This window comes from Podarcis muralis, chromosome 5, assembly GCF_964188315.1.
Source record: "Podarcis muralis chromosome 5, rPodMur119.hap1.1, whole genome shotgun sequence".
Classification (NCBI taxonomy): Eukaryota; Metazoa; Chordata; class Lepidosauria; order Squamata; family Lacertidae; genus Podarcis; species Podarcis muralis.
In genome coordinates, this window is record NC_135659.1 from 72,057,897 (window position 1) to 72,075,002 (window position 17,106).

The 17,106-nt window shown below is 41.6% G+C and overlaps 1 protein-coding gene and 1 long non-coding RNA gene across 11 annotated transcripts in view; both read left to right on the plus strand.

Annotated features, from left to right (window-relative positions):
• Positions 1 to 17,106, plus strand: part of TOX2 (TOX high mobility group box family member 2) — a 223,774-nt gene that overhangs the window by 1,297 nt on the left and 205,371 nt on the right. The window lies entirely within an intron of this gene.
• Positions 2 to 16,864, plus strand: LOC144327831 (uncharacterized). Its single transcript, XR_013392989.1, has 2 exons — positions 2 to 3,141; positions 3,518 to 16,864. It is a non-coding gene; the product is annotated as an uncharacterized LOC144327831 (long non-coding RNA).

Genomic DNA, 17,106 nt, shown 5'->3' on the forward strand with positions numbered 1-17,106 from the left:
TATATTATAACCCCCCTCCAATTCTTTAATGTCTTTCTCAGAGGAATCTATATATGATATAGACTGTGCACACCTGGGTTTAGCCTTATATGCAGTGGTTAGAACTTAACAGCCCTTATGTGGTTTTTTTAAGCATTTCTCTAACTCAGGCTGCAGGTTCTTGTCCCTTAGTTGTCAACCGCTTCCCTCTCCTCCCCCTCCCCACAATACAGTTACTTCTGTTAAATGCAACTGAGAGCCATGGTTTATGTATAATTCATAAGATCTACAGCACAACATGAAAATCTTTCTAACCTAGATTTGTCTATTTACTACTGCAAGAAAGTGCACTGTGTGTGTGTGTGTGTGTGTGTGTGTGTGTGTGTGTGTGTGTGTAAGAGAGAGAGAAATTTGTTAGAAGATATTTAAGAGTGCATGGTGTTTTGGCCAATGACTTTAACTGAGATGAGTAAGAGAGTAAAGCACAGATATTGCCGGTCTTTATCTGTGAGTACTATCCATTTCAGGCTTGAGGACAGCAAAACTTCAACATTTTAATGAAAGAATTTGAAACTTTGGATTATTTAATCATGCACGAATATGTATTTGTTTCATATTATCAGATGCTTGCAATTTTATAAAGTAATGGAAGTTGCAGAGCAAAAGCTACATGGTCTGTTGGTTTTGTTTTTGTGGTATATTGAGTTTTCTAATACAGATTTGTTTTAAATTCTGAAGCTTTCCCCTTCCTACACTGATATGTGCCTTTAAACATTCATCACAGTTTCAGACTATTGCAATTGTGATATATTTGCATATGGTTTTATATAAACATTTTAAAACCTATAGTATGTCTATCCACAGCTGTCTGGGCTGTCAAATCTAATTTGAAAATTTCTTTCCGAAATGCAAGTATTTTCCAATTCATATTGTTTTATTCATGTAACAACCATGGCTTCCAAAACACAAAGTGTTGTTTAAAATTTTCATTATTATCAACCAACTGCTAACATACAAGACATGTTGAATGACTTGGAATATATATCTAATACCAGTCTTTAAAGAAAAATAAATGAGTTTTGGAATTTTGTCTGGGTTTTTTTTTACAAATATTGAAAAATGTCAGAAGTAAATCCATGGTGTTTTTTCTTCATCTGGAAAGTTGAAATATAAAGCATTACAACTTTTAATTAGCCATTAAAAGGGGTGAATGCAAGAGATCTGTAGCAACTTTAGAGTAAAATGGAAAGTTACAGCATGACTACTTTGCCATAAACTTTGATCATAGGTAGGCCAAGGGGAAAACACTCCTCGGAGGAATTATTGCACATGTTGGGCAGGTATTTTTGGCTGCAGTTAGTTGACTTGCTGTTAATGCATCACTTGCTGTTAATGCATCTTTTTACAAAAGTGCTGTTTCTAACAATCCTGGGAAAAAGCAACACACAGAGAGTGACAGAGTGCTGTAATAGTTCTTCGTCAGTTTCTCTGATAAAGCAAATAACTTCAAGTTTGATTGATAAATAGTCCAGAAGAGGTGATGAAAAGGAGCACATACAAAATACTGACCACTGCCACCAGGTGCTGCTGTTGTCACTGTTACCAGGATCTTAAAAAGAGAGAGAGGAAAGAAGAGAAAATGTTAAATATGTAACTAGCAACCAATATAAATATCCCACTGCTGTCAATTGCTATTTACATAGTCAGAATGGGCCAAATGGACTTGTGCAGTAAATCATCTTTGTGCAAAGAAAGTAGGATTGCAGTTGCAGTATCCCAGAGGCCCATGTTCAGCCTGTTTCCTTAAAAGATGTTACCATGGGTTCTAAAATGTCTCTTCCCCCAAAGTACATATATAGAACAATGTATGTGGATTTTTCTCTTACAGTGATAAACATTGTCATTTTGCTCAATGCTGTAGAGAAGGTTAACAGGTGGTTCTTTCCTCAAAGGTTGCACAATTTGAGAGCCTCAAAGAATACACATTGCAAGGGGATTGTTTGCGTAGGTGGGACAATCAGGGAATTCAGCAGCTCCTCCAGGTGAATGTTATGAATGAAGCAAAAGTTTCAATGGGGTTTGAATGGGAGAAAGGGGAATAGACAAAGATGTGTTTGGGATTGCTAACTCTGCCCTTCCTTAGTTGAGGTTTTAGAATGAAGCTTCTGCTTTCTGTAATTAAAGGAGAATGCTAGCTTGGAGGAGACTGATATTGTGAGGCCTAGTTATTGCTTCTCTTCTCTGCCCCCCCCCCAAAAAAAACGGAATTTGACAGTGTGTAGTACTGATTTTCTGAGGTTTCCTCAGGAGCTCAAACACGAAAAAGGGTGGGATTTTGCCAAATAGGCTTTAAAGCTCCATGATTGAAATGTTTTTCCTTCCAGAGGAGTGGGTGGGCAGGGAAACTCTGCAGGAGGAAGGGTTGTGTAGTGTGTATTGTGTACCGGGTGTAGAAATAGAAGTGAAGGACATAGTATTTAATAGCTCTGTGTTTTCATACCCCTGAGCCAATAGGTGCTTCTGATATGGCCCTCGAGCTTTCTGTAGAAACACTGTTTAGCTCAAAGCATCTTGAAGTACTAATGTTTTGTGTATTTATTGAACACAATATTGTCACCATGAGATTTCCTATTACATTTGTGCACTGCAGCAACAGTTTCTCTTTGCAGTCACTGAAATCCCTGTTATACACCAGCATTACCGTTTTAATAGGATAGGGATGTTTGTAGTAGGGCTTGTCTAATGTCTACATGAATACCCAGTTAAACGCCATTTGCTGTGCTCTGGGGTATCATCCAGTTGTTTGTTTGGAATTATCTGTTGAGAGCTGGCATAGTGTGGTGGCCAATAATGTAAGCCATGGTCCAAGAAGTTTGTTTATTTATGGCATTTATACCATTCCCTTTAGCCAAAAAGGCTATTGGAATGGCTTGCAAAACTCAATATTAAGTTCTTGTTCAAATGGCACCTTACCCATAAAGTCACTAAGTTGCCTTAGACAAGCAACTATTCTCTCAATCTTAGCACTCAGTATGCAATATACTGCAAACACTGCCAGTAATTCTAGCCTACCTTACAGGATTCTTGTGAGGATTACTGGGCTATGTGAAGTACTTTGAACACTGAAAAGTTGACATATAAATGCTATGTTCTTGTTATTAGGTAAAGGTAAAGGTACCCCTGCCCGTACGGGCCAGTCTTGACAGACTCTAGGGTTGTGCGCCCATCTCACTCAAGAGGCCGGGGGCCAGCGCTGTCCGGAGACACTTCCGGGTCACGTGGCCAGCATGACATCGCTGCTCTGGCGAGCCAGAGCCGCACACGGAAACGCCGTTTACCTTCCCGCTAGTAAGCGGTCCCTATTTATCTACTTGCACCCGGGAGTGCTTTCGAACTGCTAGGTTGGCAGGCGCTGGAACCGAATGACGGGAGCGCACCCCGCCGCGGGGATTTGAACCGCTGACGTTTTGATCGGCAAGCCCTAGGCGCTGAGGCTTTTTACCCACAGCGCCATCCGCGTCCCTGTTCTTGTTATTAGGTCTCTATATATTGAGAGTGACCTTGAAAAAAGCAAAAATGTGATTAGCCTGCAAAATGTCTACTAGTCCGCTTGTCCATACATTACAGTAGTAGCCAAAATATGTAAAAGAACTCACTCCTGATATAACAAAGCTTCCCCTCATATTTGTAACTGGAGGCAGTAGTAACTCACCACAGGAAACCAAGCAAGTTGCTGCTTATGGCCTGAATATTGGTTCTTACATTGGCACTCGGTACTTCCATGCCAGCTTATCTTGTAGCAAAACAATAGGCCTGACAATATTTTACCATTGCTGAAAGATTTGTGTTGGCTTCCAGCTGATTTCTGAGCCAATTGAAAGCACAGGTTCTGATCCATAAAGCTGTAATGGTCTGGGACCAGAGTATCTGCAGGACCACCTGTTTCCATACAAACCTGCCAATTTATTAAGATCTGCTGCTTTCCCCCCTTTAGAAGTGAAGTTGGAGGCTTCTGGGGATGCAGCCATCTCTGTGGTAGCACCTTGACTGTGGAGTTCCAACTCCAATATAATTACCGTATTTTTCCGTCTATAAGACGCCTCCTATTTTGGGGGACTCAGATTTAAGAAAATGGCCTTGGTACTATCTGTGTATAAGATGCCCCCTAATTTTTGACATAATTTATTAGGAAAAAACCCTAGTCTTATACATGGAAAAATACGGTAGCTACGTGCCAACACTTTGGGCATTTAGATGTTGGAGTTAAAACCTTACTTTCCCCCCAGGCATTTGAGTTATCAACTTTTTGTGTGTGTGTGAAGGCTGACTCTTTTTTATTATCACAATTTAATTGGAGATCATTATCTTTCAACTTTGTTGTTGGAAAAAAATTGTGTGTGTGTGTGTGTTATTATCTATTTAAAACAAATAGATACTCTTGCTACGTATAATTTGGATGTCTTGTTTCCTATGTGTAGATGATCTCAGTGTATTAACAATATCAGGTGTAAAGTGGCCTTTATTCTTCCCAGGATGATCTGCTGTTTTATGCAAACTTTTAAGTTCCCAAAACTGTTGCTTTTGTGTGAAAGCTTAGGACGATAACTGGGACTCTTTTTAGATTCTCTAACTCTTAATTGTGCATATTCCATATTGAAAGAAGTCCGCCTCCCAATATGTCAGATAAAAATTACGATATATATGAATTTACGTTAAATTTCTATCCCCTGTCGAGAAAAGAAAAGATTCTCAAATGAATATGTTCAGAAAGTTAAAAGAAAAACAGCAGCTTCAAAAAGCCTTTTAAAAACAACCCCACAAATCTTATGACTGTGGCAAGCAAATTCTGCATCAGATACTTATGGTGAGTTTGAATGTTTATACAACAGAAAGGCCCAGTTCTAAATTCCTTACTCGGCCAAAGGTGCCATTGAAGAAAAGCAATATAGAAGGATTCCTGTGTGATTGAGGAATGCAGGGTCAGGGAATGGTGATAAATGTATTATTGCTTGTGCTCTGTTTTTTTCCCCCCTACAGAAAACTTGTAAAAGTAGACGTAAAGTCTCTGGTTTTTCAACTGTGTAGATGTAAACAGAGACTTTTTGTTCTTCATTACAGTTGTAGAAGTAAGTAGCTTTAATTACATTTTCAAAGTCCCTGATTAATACGCCGAGCTAAAATTTGCCTGAGAATAACCTTCTGAGAAGTTTCCCTTTTCTGGTTCCCGTCCGCAACTATTGGAGAATTCTAGCTCACACTCCCCAAATATTAGATTCAATGGGCCTGGCAATATGGTGGGGAATTTTGAGCGCAACTGTGGATCCAACCTAATAATGTATTTAAGGAAGCAAGGGGCTTGGCCCCTACTCCTTTCCATTCTTCTCTCTTAGCCCATTGCTGCCTGCCATCCACCTATATAGCTCAGTCAGTACAGCATGAGACGTTTAATCTCAGGGTCATGGGTTTGAGCCTGATGTTGGACAAAAAGGTTCCTTCATTGCAGGGGATTTGACTAGATGACCCTTGTTGTCCCTTCCAACTCTGTGATTCTGTGTTTCTATTATATGCACTAATAGTGTTTCATTTAACATTAATTGAGACCCCCCGCCAATTATTATTTTTTAGAATTTTATTGTTCGATCCCAACAAAATTGTTGGAGGGATTACACCTCCCCTTGCTCTAAGAGTATTCAGTCAGACACGATGGAGAATCTGGGGAGGGCGTTTTTGTTCAGTCCTGCTGATTATGTGAAAAATCTGTGCACATTGAGTTGTATGTACCATGTGAAGCTTCCTCTGCAGGTATGTTGCACTGCTGTCTAAACAGGAATGAACTGTATCATAGGGCTTGCTTTGAAAATGAGTATGGCTAGAATAAATCCAACCTCTCTGTGTTACTTTTGTTTCATTGCATCATCAGCTTGGGCTGAGCTTGGTGCCCAGCCTGGTTGGGCATGGTGCATGGGCAACACTTAGGTATACTGAGGTCACAAGGTGGGGTGGGGTACTTGCAGTGTGCTCCTGTGTGATTAAAAACTATCCATTTATTGTAAGAAATATTTTTTTTTCTTATGTTGAAAAATAAACGTGACTATGGTGGCTACTGGGACGCAGGTGGCGCTGTGGGTTAAACCACAGAACCTAGGACTTGCCGATCAGAAGGTCGGTGGTTCGAATCCCCCCGATGGGGTGAGCTCCCGTTGCTCTGTCCCTGCTCCTGCCAACCTAGCAGTTCGAAAGCACGTCAATGTGCAAGTAGATAAATAGGTACCACTCCAGCGGGAAGGCAAATGGTGTTTCCGTGCGCTGCTCTGGTTCGCCAGAAGCGGCTTAGTCATGCTGGCCACATGACCCGGAAGCTGTACACCGGCTCCCTCGGCCAATAAAGCGAGATGAGCGCCGCAACCCCAGGGTTGGCCACGACTGGACCTAATGGTCAGGGGTCCCTTTACCTTTACTTTATGGTGGCTACTGTCGCTACAGCAGGGGTCAACAAGGTTTGCCTCGCCTGGGCCAGTTCACTCCAGCGGAGATCTCTCTGTGGACCGGATTGCGTGTGCGCCCGCGATTTCTGGCATCTGCGTAGACGTGATTTCCAGCACTGCGGAAGCGAATCCCCACGCCACACTGCGCTGGTTTAGCGCAGTGCGCGGGGACTCTCTAAGTGGGTGGCTCAGTTCGGGGGCCGCTCGTGGGCCGGTTAAACGACCCCCATGGGCCGTTTGTGGCCCATGGGCCTTAGGTTGCTTACCCTACTGTACAGGATCAGAGGCAACTCCTCTGGAGCAGCAACAAAAGAGGCCTATTGCCTTCATGTCTTGCTTTTGGGCTTCCCTTAGACATTTGCTCGGTTGCTGTGGGAAACAAGATGCTGGGCCAGGCAGTTCTCGTTTGTTCTGATCCAACAGAGTTCATCTTACGTTCTTGTACTCTTCAAAGAATTCTAATGGTTTGGTACAAATTGTGGCAATTTAATTCATTCAGTATGTAGTATTTGACTACCAGTTAGGGGTGGATGGATTTCCCCTGCTCTGACTTGCAAGTTTTCTGCGGGTTGGCTGTGCCCAGAGTTTCACTCTGCCTGTCTTCCAATTGTTCATAGAGATTTTCTCTAATTAACTATGTACAGAATTGGCACGTGCATACTTCGTACTTGCTGCTGCTTTCTATTTCTCCTAGTCATTGTTTTATGTCCCTTCAGCAAAATCATGTGCATGAGTGACAGGGTGGATTAAAATCTTTCTTTCTTTCTTTCTTTCTTTCTTTCTTTCTTTCTTTCTTTCTTTCTTTCTTTCTTGGATTTTGTGCACGATCATGTCAGCTTTCCTCAGCAGCTTCTATTTGGTCCAGCCTTTAGTTGATCAACTTGCTGATTTACTTCAGTTCTCTGTTTAAAGCCCTCCCTAATTTGCTAGCACTTACGGTTCCCATTACCACTGTCATGTACTTGCAGATATTAAAATGTTACACACCTTGTTTTGTTCCTGAATTGTGATTGTGTGCGTAAGGCAATGGTGATGGGGAACTGATGATAGCTAGCAAGGTGGTCAATTGAAAGACTGGGTGAAAGAAAAACTTAATGGGATTGTATGTATAACTGCATGATATTTTAATGCACGTGAGTGATGGTGCGTGTGGCTTAGGGTAAAGGGAAAAGCTGCAATAAATGGAAGAAACAGAAAAGTATGGTGGGAGCAAATTGTGCATTCCCGGTGACTTTTACAAATTCAAGAAAACTAATCTAAAAAGAATGTTGGAAAATAAATGCATTGCTGTTCTTCCACAACCAGCACAAGGTAAATGGGACTGATTAATCTAGTGGTAAATTCAGAAGGAGGGAATTTTGGCACTACCCACACATGACAATATATCCATATCCTAAAGGAAGAATCCCAGGAAGTCTTTAGAGCGTATGGTCTTAATCAGATTAAGTTGCTGATACATTTGTACGTACACAAGCAAAGGGCATATGATATGCCAAACCAATTTTTAAAACAGCTGTTGCTTTAAAACTAATAATAACTTATAACCCTGTTTTTTCTATTCTCTGTTTTTAAAAAATTGTACATTTTTTCCATAGGCAAAAAGGATTTAGGCTGCAATCTTATACACACTTACCTGGGAGTAAATCCCATTGAATTCGCTGGTACTTATTTCTAAGTAGACATGAATAGGATAGATTGTGCTGCAAGTCGCTAGAGTTCAGAGAGATGCTAAATCTTAGCAATATTTGTTGTTGTGTGTTTGTTTTTTAAAACAGAACTCATCAGAAATTGGTTTTGACCTATCGGTATAAGGGAGGGTCAATGTAATGAATAAATTTTTATGGAACATTCTGTTTTCTTTTGACTTTTACGTGCACAGTAAATTGCAGCAGTAAACACTTGCCTTTCCCCCTACTCTTCTTTTACAGCTTTGGCATGCTGGGAGATAAAATATTTCCTTTTTCACTCTCCTGAGCCAACTCGGTTTTGAAGAAATGTAATTCTATTCTTCTGCTAATTTTGGTTTGAAAAGGGAATACAATTCCCTATATTTATTTATTTATTTATTTAATTTTGGGGGCCGCTCATTTGGTTTCTGATTTCGAATATTGCTAAATAGGGTAAAAACTTACCATTAAAAATATTTACATTCTGGAATTGTGTGAGTCACTTGATGCACCATCTCTGTTTCCTGCGGCATAAGCTTTGATGCTGTGCGCATTCCATCTGCATAATGGGAAGTGTTTGAAGCTCTCTTTTGCCGAAGGCTTTATTAAATCAGGGATTCAGAACTAAATAATGAATACCCATTCATTCATAGAAAATGTTGTTCTAGCTCCATGCGCAGAGAGAGGGGTTCTTCAGCGTAGTTACTTTTGGAATAATAGAGGTATTTTGAACACTGCTAGACAATATGGCTTCCATGGTCATTTCTAATTAATTCCCTTAAATGCACTAAAGTTGCTTGGACGTTTGATGAATAAGAAAAGAAGATTGTAGAAGAACAGATGGTAAATTTAAAAAGTTGCCTGTTTATTTTTATATGATATTTAAAACCAAGTACGATGTGGGTGGCGCTGTGGGTTAATCCACAGAGCCTAGGAGTTGCCGATCAGAAGGTCGGCAGTTTGAATCCCTGCGACGGGGTGAGCTCCCATTGCTCGGTCCCTGCTGCTGCCAACCTAGCAGTTCGAAAGCACGTCAATGTGCAAGTAGATAAATAGGTACCGCTCCAGCGGGAAGGTAAATGGTGTTTCCGTGCGCTGCTCTGGTTCACCAGAAGCGGCTTAGTCATGCTGGCCACATGACCCGGAAGCTGTACGCCGGCTCCCTCGGCCAATAAAGTGAGATGAGCGCCGCAACCCCAGAGTCGGTCACGACTGGACCTAATGGTCAGGGGTCCCTTTACCTTTTAAAACCAAGTACGCATATATCTCTAGAACGTGTTCTGTGGCTCGTTGTGCAGAGAAGAGTAACTTGTTTAGCTTTGCGTGCTACATGGGAAAAAAATGAAACGAATCAGAAGACCAAGGCTAATCTGGGTATTTTAGATGCATGGGAGCAACATAACTTGCATATCATTCTCCTGATCTTGGTGGATGATGAAATTAGTGGACATGTTCTACTTATGCTCTACAGAAGTTTTGATGTGATTTTGCTACTCATTTGAACGGTCTGAATCGACCTCTATAGAACCTTGAAATGTGGTCTTAAAAATGGAAAATCAATTAAATCAGCCTAGACCTTGCCACTTCCATATTAGTTTTTGCCTTTGTAGCATTTCTGCAGCCATGAGGCCTTGAAACATAATTAAACATAACAACTAAACCTCAGACCCCAGGATTCTCTGAAGCACGTTTAGCATGCATATTTCCACTTCAGAAGTCACATGTATGTTTCATACAAGGTGTTGGCGATGTTGTCCTGCACCTGGTAAAAGGTAAAGGGACCCCTGACCATTAGGTTCAGTCACTGACGACTCTGGGGTTGCGGTACTCATCTCGCTTTAATGGCCAAGGGAGCCGGCATTTGTCAGCTTCCGCAGACAGTTTTTCCGGGTCATGTGGCCAGCATGACTAAGCTGCTTCTGGAGAAGCAGAGCAGCGCATGGAAATGCCATTTACCTTCCCGCTGGAGCGGTACCTATTTATCTACTTGCACTTTGACGTGCTTTCAAACTGCTAGATTGGCAGGGGCCTGCACCTGGTACCTACCTCCATATGTGGTGGGAATGTGCAAAAATCCAGGCTTTCAGTACTCCCAGAAGTTAACAAAATAGGAGGGCCCATCACCTGGCAAATCTATCACTGCCCCTTTTATATATCATCCCCTAACAACATCCCTATAGGGTATCAGCAAGCACCAAAGCCCAGACCTGACATTCTTATGCTAAATTCAATGAACTTTCCAAGGTACGAAGGAACGTAATTTCAAAAGGCATAAATAAAATCTTCCACTCGCCGACCTCTGACTGATGTGCAGGGAATAGATATGCCTTATTGACAGACTCCATGGCAGACTGGCTGAGAACCGATAAGGAACTAAAGTAAAGGTAAAGGTACCCTTGCCCGTACGGGCCAGTCGTTTCCGACTCTAGGGTTGTGTGCTCATCTCGCTTAAGAGGCCGGGAGCCGTCGCCGTCTGAAGACACTTCCGGGTCATGTGGCCAGCATGACGAAGCTGCAGCTGGCAAACCAGCACCAGCCGCCGCACACGGAAACGCTGTTACCTTCCCGCTATAAAGCGGTACCTATTTATCTACTTGCACTTAAGGGTGCTTTTGAACTGCTAGGTGGGCAGGAGCTGGGACCGAACGACGGGAGCTCACCCCGCCACGGGGATTTGAACCGCCGACCTTATCATCAGCAAGTCCTAGGCACTGAGGTTTTACCCACAGCGCCACCCGCGTCCCTGATAAGGAACTAAAGGTAAAAGGTAAAGGTACCCCTGCCCGTACGGGCCAGTCTTGACAGACTCTAGGGTTGTGCGCCCATCTCACTCAAGAGGCCGGGGGCCAGCGCTGTCCGCAGACACTTTCCGGGTCACGTGGCTAGCGTGACGAAGCTGCATCTGGCGAGCCAGCGCAGCACACGGAACGCCGTTTACCTTCCCGCTGGTCCCTATTTATCTACTTGCACCCAGGGGTGCTTTCGAACTGCTAGGTTGGCAGGCGCTGGGACCGAGCAGCGGGAGCGCACTCCGCCGCGGGGATAAGGAACTAGCCTACCCCTTAAAACTAGTTTCTTGGAACATTGCAGGCTAGAGGAACAAACTAGCTGACCTGGACTTCAAAAGGTGCTTGCAAACATTTGATATAGTATGCCTACAGGAGACATGGCTAATGGAGATAAACTCTTTGAAACTTCAGAGCTTGGGAACAGCCTGCTCACACCCTTGAGCAAATAGCCAGATTTAAAATCTAGGATTACGTATCGATAGAAAATCATCATGGAAACGCCATCTGGAAGCAATTAAGCTAATATTTGGTTGTCCTACTAGGTTCTTCCATTCAAAGGGCGAACAGTTAATCAACCCAGCTATTAAGATTTTTGTCTCTAAAATCATCACCCAAATGTTCTACGGGACTGAGATATGGGGAACTGGTGTCAAATATGAAATATGAGATCCTAGAAAATAATTTTTTGGGACACCAGAAGCCAACCTCAGAGCCAAGTTGGGCCTTCCCTTACGAGCAGCCAGAATTGATCTAGCCTATCTGAGATACTGGCACAGGCTAAATGCCTTCGAGGATCATACTCTTACTAAGCTCTGCTGGTTACAGCAACTAAGGACAGGGGGCTGTGCACAAAAAGTGCCAAGATAAATTTAGGACTTATAATCTCCAAATGGAGAACTACTTGGCCCTTAGACCACGTGACCTTAGAAATTGGAGTTTTGATCAGGATGCCAGCCAAGACAGAGCATCCACCATTGCTGCCCACTACTCTACTTGGTACCCCCAAATTAAGACCAATCACTCAAGGCCCCGTTACCTTGAAACTCTGACCTTCCCACAACTACGCAGGGCCTTTGTAGAACTAAGATTTCAACAGATGCCCTCAGCATATTTAGAGGGGAGATACCGGGGAATTCCCCATATGGATCACAAATGTATACATAGATGCAATCAGGTAGAGGACAATACACACTATCTGCTGATTTGCCCCCTGTATACAATGCTCAGGGGAAAATTTATATCGCCAACTTTTAATTGGCTTCCTAGTCGATCCATACAGGAAGTGACAGCTGAACTCCTAGCTGATAAACATCTCTATATTACACACCAGTCAGCCAAATTTGCACTGGCAGCCAAGAAGCTCCGTTCTAGCTATGCGACTGCACTCCAGTCTTAAGTCTTAATGTTGTAAATTTCTTTTTAAGTTGTAAACTGCTACAGGTTATGTGTACGATTTTAGGTGAAAGTTTCCCTTTATTCTCTGTCGTCCATTGTAAAGGCCTTTGGCTTTATACAATAAAAAATTGATTGATAGTACAAAATGGTCTGCAAAATAGCCCTTTTAGAGCGATTAACAAATAAGTCCATGATGGTCACACAGACAGATCAAGAAGGATGGCTTTACCCCAGTGTGGTTTGATTTTATAATATATGCTAGCATTCCACAGAATGAACAATCCCCCCCCCCAGCCTTTAGTTTGATTTGGTTGATTTAAGCAGATGCCCACCCCACCCCCCACAATTCCATTCATAGACACTCCACTTTGCTTTACCTGCAGCATAATAGGAAAATGATCACTAAATTAGCTTCAATACAATCGATACTTGCCTGATATAGTTGAGATGCTATGTTTGGACTAAATCAAGGATATCTGGCTGTACAAAGCTGAATGTTAACTGTTGGTTTTGCTGTTCTCTTTTAATTTTGTTTGTGAATTAAGATGCACACACTGGCTATAGGTAATGAACCAGATGGCTAGGATGTTACAGTAAACCTAACATGCTTCACCTTGTCATATATGAATGGTACGAGCCTGCCATGGTCTGCTTATTTGTATTACTAATATTATCTGTATTTTCTTTTTTAAAAAAACAACCCGATAAAAAGTTAAACAAAAAAGAAATTAATAAAGAAGTTATATGCAGCCGACTTCTGCTGTAATGTAAACCTGAATTATCTGAATTACTGTTGGTAGTGCTAATTCTTGTTTATACTGGTACAGCATAGATCAGCATTTCTTTTGCATTCTGAAAAGCATTGCTGGTGGGAAAGCCTTTTTGCTTCCTATGTGTAAAGGCCATTCCATTGCCTTAGTTGTAGCCACATGAACATGGTTTCTGTTCAGGGGGCTGTTGTTGATGAATATGATGCTTTTGATCCATGCTGCTTTCTTTTTGCACTGTTTATTTTTATTAAACTCCATGTACTTTTAAAGACTTTTCTATTGTGAGATCTAGAGCCCATGCCTATTCAACCAATGCTTTTATTATGTGTCTGTATTAATCTACATAAAATGTGTGCACAGACCATTCTGAAACTATATTTAGATTATTCTAACAGTAGCATTTTATTGTGAACTCACTGGGAGGGCTAATGTGCATGGAATGAGTTTTTCTCTCCATTTACCTTTTGTATTCATCTTCTTACAAATAAAGCTCCAAATGTTTGTTGGGTTGGTTTTTTTTAAACCAGGGTTTGGATTATATCTTCTAGCATAAATGAAGCTTATAATTGTGTTTTCCTAACAGCTCTGCATTAAAAATAAGCTATTTTGCTGGTAATGGTGTTTTCCTAGAAATTTTTATATCTTGTTGATCATGCATTTGTTTCTATTGTGTATAGTTTTGAGGTGTTCTTTATGTGATATTCCTTAAGCAGGACTGAAGTGTTGTTGTGATTCCAGGTTTCATACTCCATCAAATGATATCTGGGGATTTGGTATTCAGGCTTTCATTTTCTTTGTTTTCAGAATGCAACTTTTAATATACAGTAGCAATAGTTCTGTGTTTTGGGATGCAGCACTTACTTTTGAGGAGCATACATGGTATCTAACAATGATTGTTTTGGGAACAGCTATGCTGACATATCTTTAGTTACTTTCAATCATTCTGTGTTCTTCTGTTCTTAGATTTGTAGGTAGCAGATTCCTTCTTTCCTACCCTCTTGAGTCTAGAAGGTCACCTGTGGACCATATGTGGCCCATCTAGTGTCGCAGTCTCTGTTATTACTATCTCCTTATGTGCAGGCATCTTTTTCTGCTGTTCCTTGTGGCCGCTGGCCAGTTATTCTGATTGCCACATTTAATCTGCAGAATTTTAAAAGGTAGCCTTACATTTTTGTCCATTGGTTGGCCCATAACAAATTCAGATTTTCTGTCCTCTCTGCTTCCTAACCCACCACAACCCAAATAGTAACGGAAAAGAGACCCGCAAGGAGGAAATGAAGGGAAAAGGGAAGGAGATGAACGATAAAACAAAGTAACAGAGAACTGGAAGAGAAAGGCTTCCCATGCAATTGGAGCATTTTGCTTGGAATTGTATTGTTCATTGAGTCATTCCCAGATAGCCATAAGTATTCAAGATTGGATACCATGCATATTTATCTGCACTTTCACAAGGACTACAAGCAACATGGTAGCCAACAGCCAACAGAATAACTGCACTTGAGGCAACAGACAGGGGATGAGCTGGCTCTCTCCATAATTTGAGTAACACTCCTCTATTTCATTCGTCTCTCCCAATCCATTTGCTGGTAGAAAATTACAATTGTGCATGTGCATTCCTACCATAGAAAAATGCAATTGAGTTATGTCTCCTTGCCTTGCCCCAGAGTAAAGTAGACTTAAAAATGGACTAGGTACAGAAAGATGCCCATATTCTGGAGAATGGAGGGATGGGGGCTAGCAAAAGAAAAAGGGGTTTATAAGGGTATGATTGCTTAATTGGTAGGTACTACGGGATTTCTGAATATACAGCTTCCATTAATCACTTTTTGGAACAATTGTTCACCTTCAAGGAGAAGACTTGTTCCAGTCCAGGTTTCTATTGTGACTTAAAAACATTTGCTTAGATTTTTAAAAATTTAGATACTGCTTGTCAGCTGCATGTAAAATTTGCATTCAGCTTGATGTTGGTGAGTGGTGAACTGATAGAGTGGACAAGCCCTTAAATTTCAAGCCTTAAAATCTGACATTAGTAGTGGGGAGATTGATTGAAGAAATATTAAAACCACCTTTTCCCTTAACTGTTACGTGTCCAGGGTTAAAAATTTCATTCATGCGCACCCCCTCCATTTATTAGTGGTTTTGCAGTGTTTGTAAAGATGTGTGTTATTTTCCTTCAAAATAGGAGTGGAGTCTGCCTAGCTTGCAGTCTAAATCTTCATATTGCATCGAAAACCACCCACAGCTATAACATTTTTCATAGATTGGATTACTTCTGCATATATAATTAAACTTTTAAAAGAGCTGCTGTATGATTTCATGTCAGCTTTATACATTATGTATCTATTAGGTAAATGCTAAATTAGGGTCCAGTCCAGTACCAGTAATTATTGTTGTGAAGAGATTACTTGAAAATTGGTTTGCATAGCCCAGTACTGCAAGCTATTTCTGAGTAGCCTCATCAGAGGAAATCAGGTGACTTTTAGTCTGAGGTGGTTTCTTGACCTCTAATTATAGCTAGATCACAAGAAGGCTGGATTGTCTGAGTGCTCTATAAAAAACAAAGCTCTTTTTTCTCTGCTGCTTAAAAATACAGTCTTTCTTAGATATAATAATAATAAGAAGAAGAATAGTACAAGTGGAGACCTGCAACAAAATGCTGCAGTGTGTTGCTGTCAGCCAGCCATGCTCCTTCCCAGGATACTCCATTACATTGTCCTTCTCTCCCCTGCCCTCGTGCTTTTCCCCTATACCACGGGACGTGTATCACCTTCAATGGATTATTTTGGCTTTGTTGTCGTTTTTGGCCCTTCTTTAGAAGCATCCCCCAAAGGAAAGCTTTCCTCCCTAAATACTCCATTTCCCCTTTGGGTTTTCTGTTTTTCCCTTTCCTGTTTTAGGGTTCATTTCCCCCTCTCCTAAATATTTTTTTACTTCTGTTCACCTTTGTGCTCCCCCATGCTTATTGATACCTCCCTTTTGTGCATGAATGGTTTTATTTTGACTGCATGCAGATCTACACTTCATGCTTATGCTACTAGTCTGACTAGATGCAGAAAGCTGGTCTTTTAATAGTTGCTTGAAACAGGAGTTCCAACCTCCTCCAGGGAAGGACTGTAGCTCAGTAGCATGCTGAAGGTCCCATCCCCTCTAGATAGAGCTGGGAAAGACTGTAACCTTGAGGAGCCACTGCCAGTCAGTGTAGGCCAAGTATCTTCAACCTTTTCAGACTTAGGACCCACTTTTAACTAAAACACACAGGGGACCCTTTTCTTAATCTCTTACCACATATTTGCATGGTGGTAGTGCCCATGTTGCAACCCACTACTGTGACCCACCAGTTGAAGACCAGTGGTGTAGACAGTGCTGAGCTAGATGGACTAGTGACTTAGTATAAGGCACCTTCCTGTATTCCTGTATGTTTCTCCTTCTTGACCATGGAGAATCCTGGCTTGCTTTTATTGTGCTGTTTCCCAGAGCTGGATTTATGTAACCCAAGGTGCTGGTATAAATTGCGCAGGTATGCATTTGCAGGGCCGTATTTCTTTTTAATGGGAAGTCGTTGGGTGCCTCCCCCCCAATACAATATAAAAATGTTCCCCCTCTTGGGAAGAAAACTGGTGTCGGGAAAGAGATCTGGCTTAAGGGTCCTTTTAAGATTGAATTATTAATTCAACAAGTTCCATGCTCCAATCTCACACCGCTCCATCTGGTCAAAATCAGGCATGCCCCAGGGTTGTTTGCTGTTGTCTGGTTGCATAGTCCAGCTACTGCTACGTTAACCCCCCCCCAAAAAAAACCCCTCTCCTTTGCAGCTACTATCTTTTCATGAGTATATGAAGGTTTACAACGCCCCCCCTTGCATTAACCTTATTTTTGTGAACCAGACAAATACTAAAGTGAGGCAGGAAGGTCTATTATTGAAGTGATGCGTGCATCCTTAGTCCAAACCTGTTTTTCTACCCTCCAGAAGAATTCATTATCTTTCTGAAAGCTTTCATGGTTCTTTCTGCCTCTAGGTCAT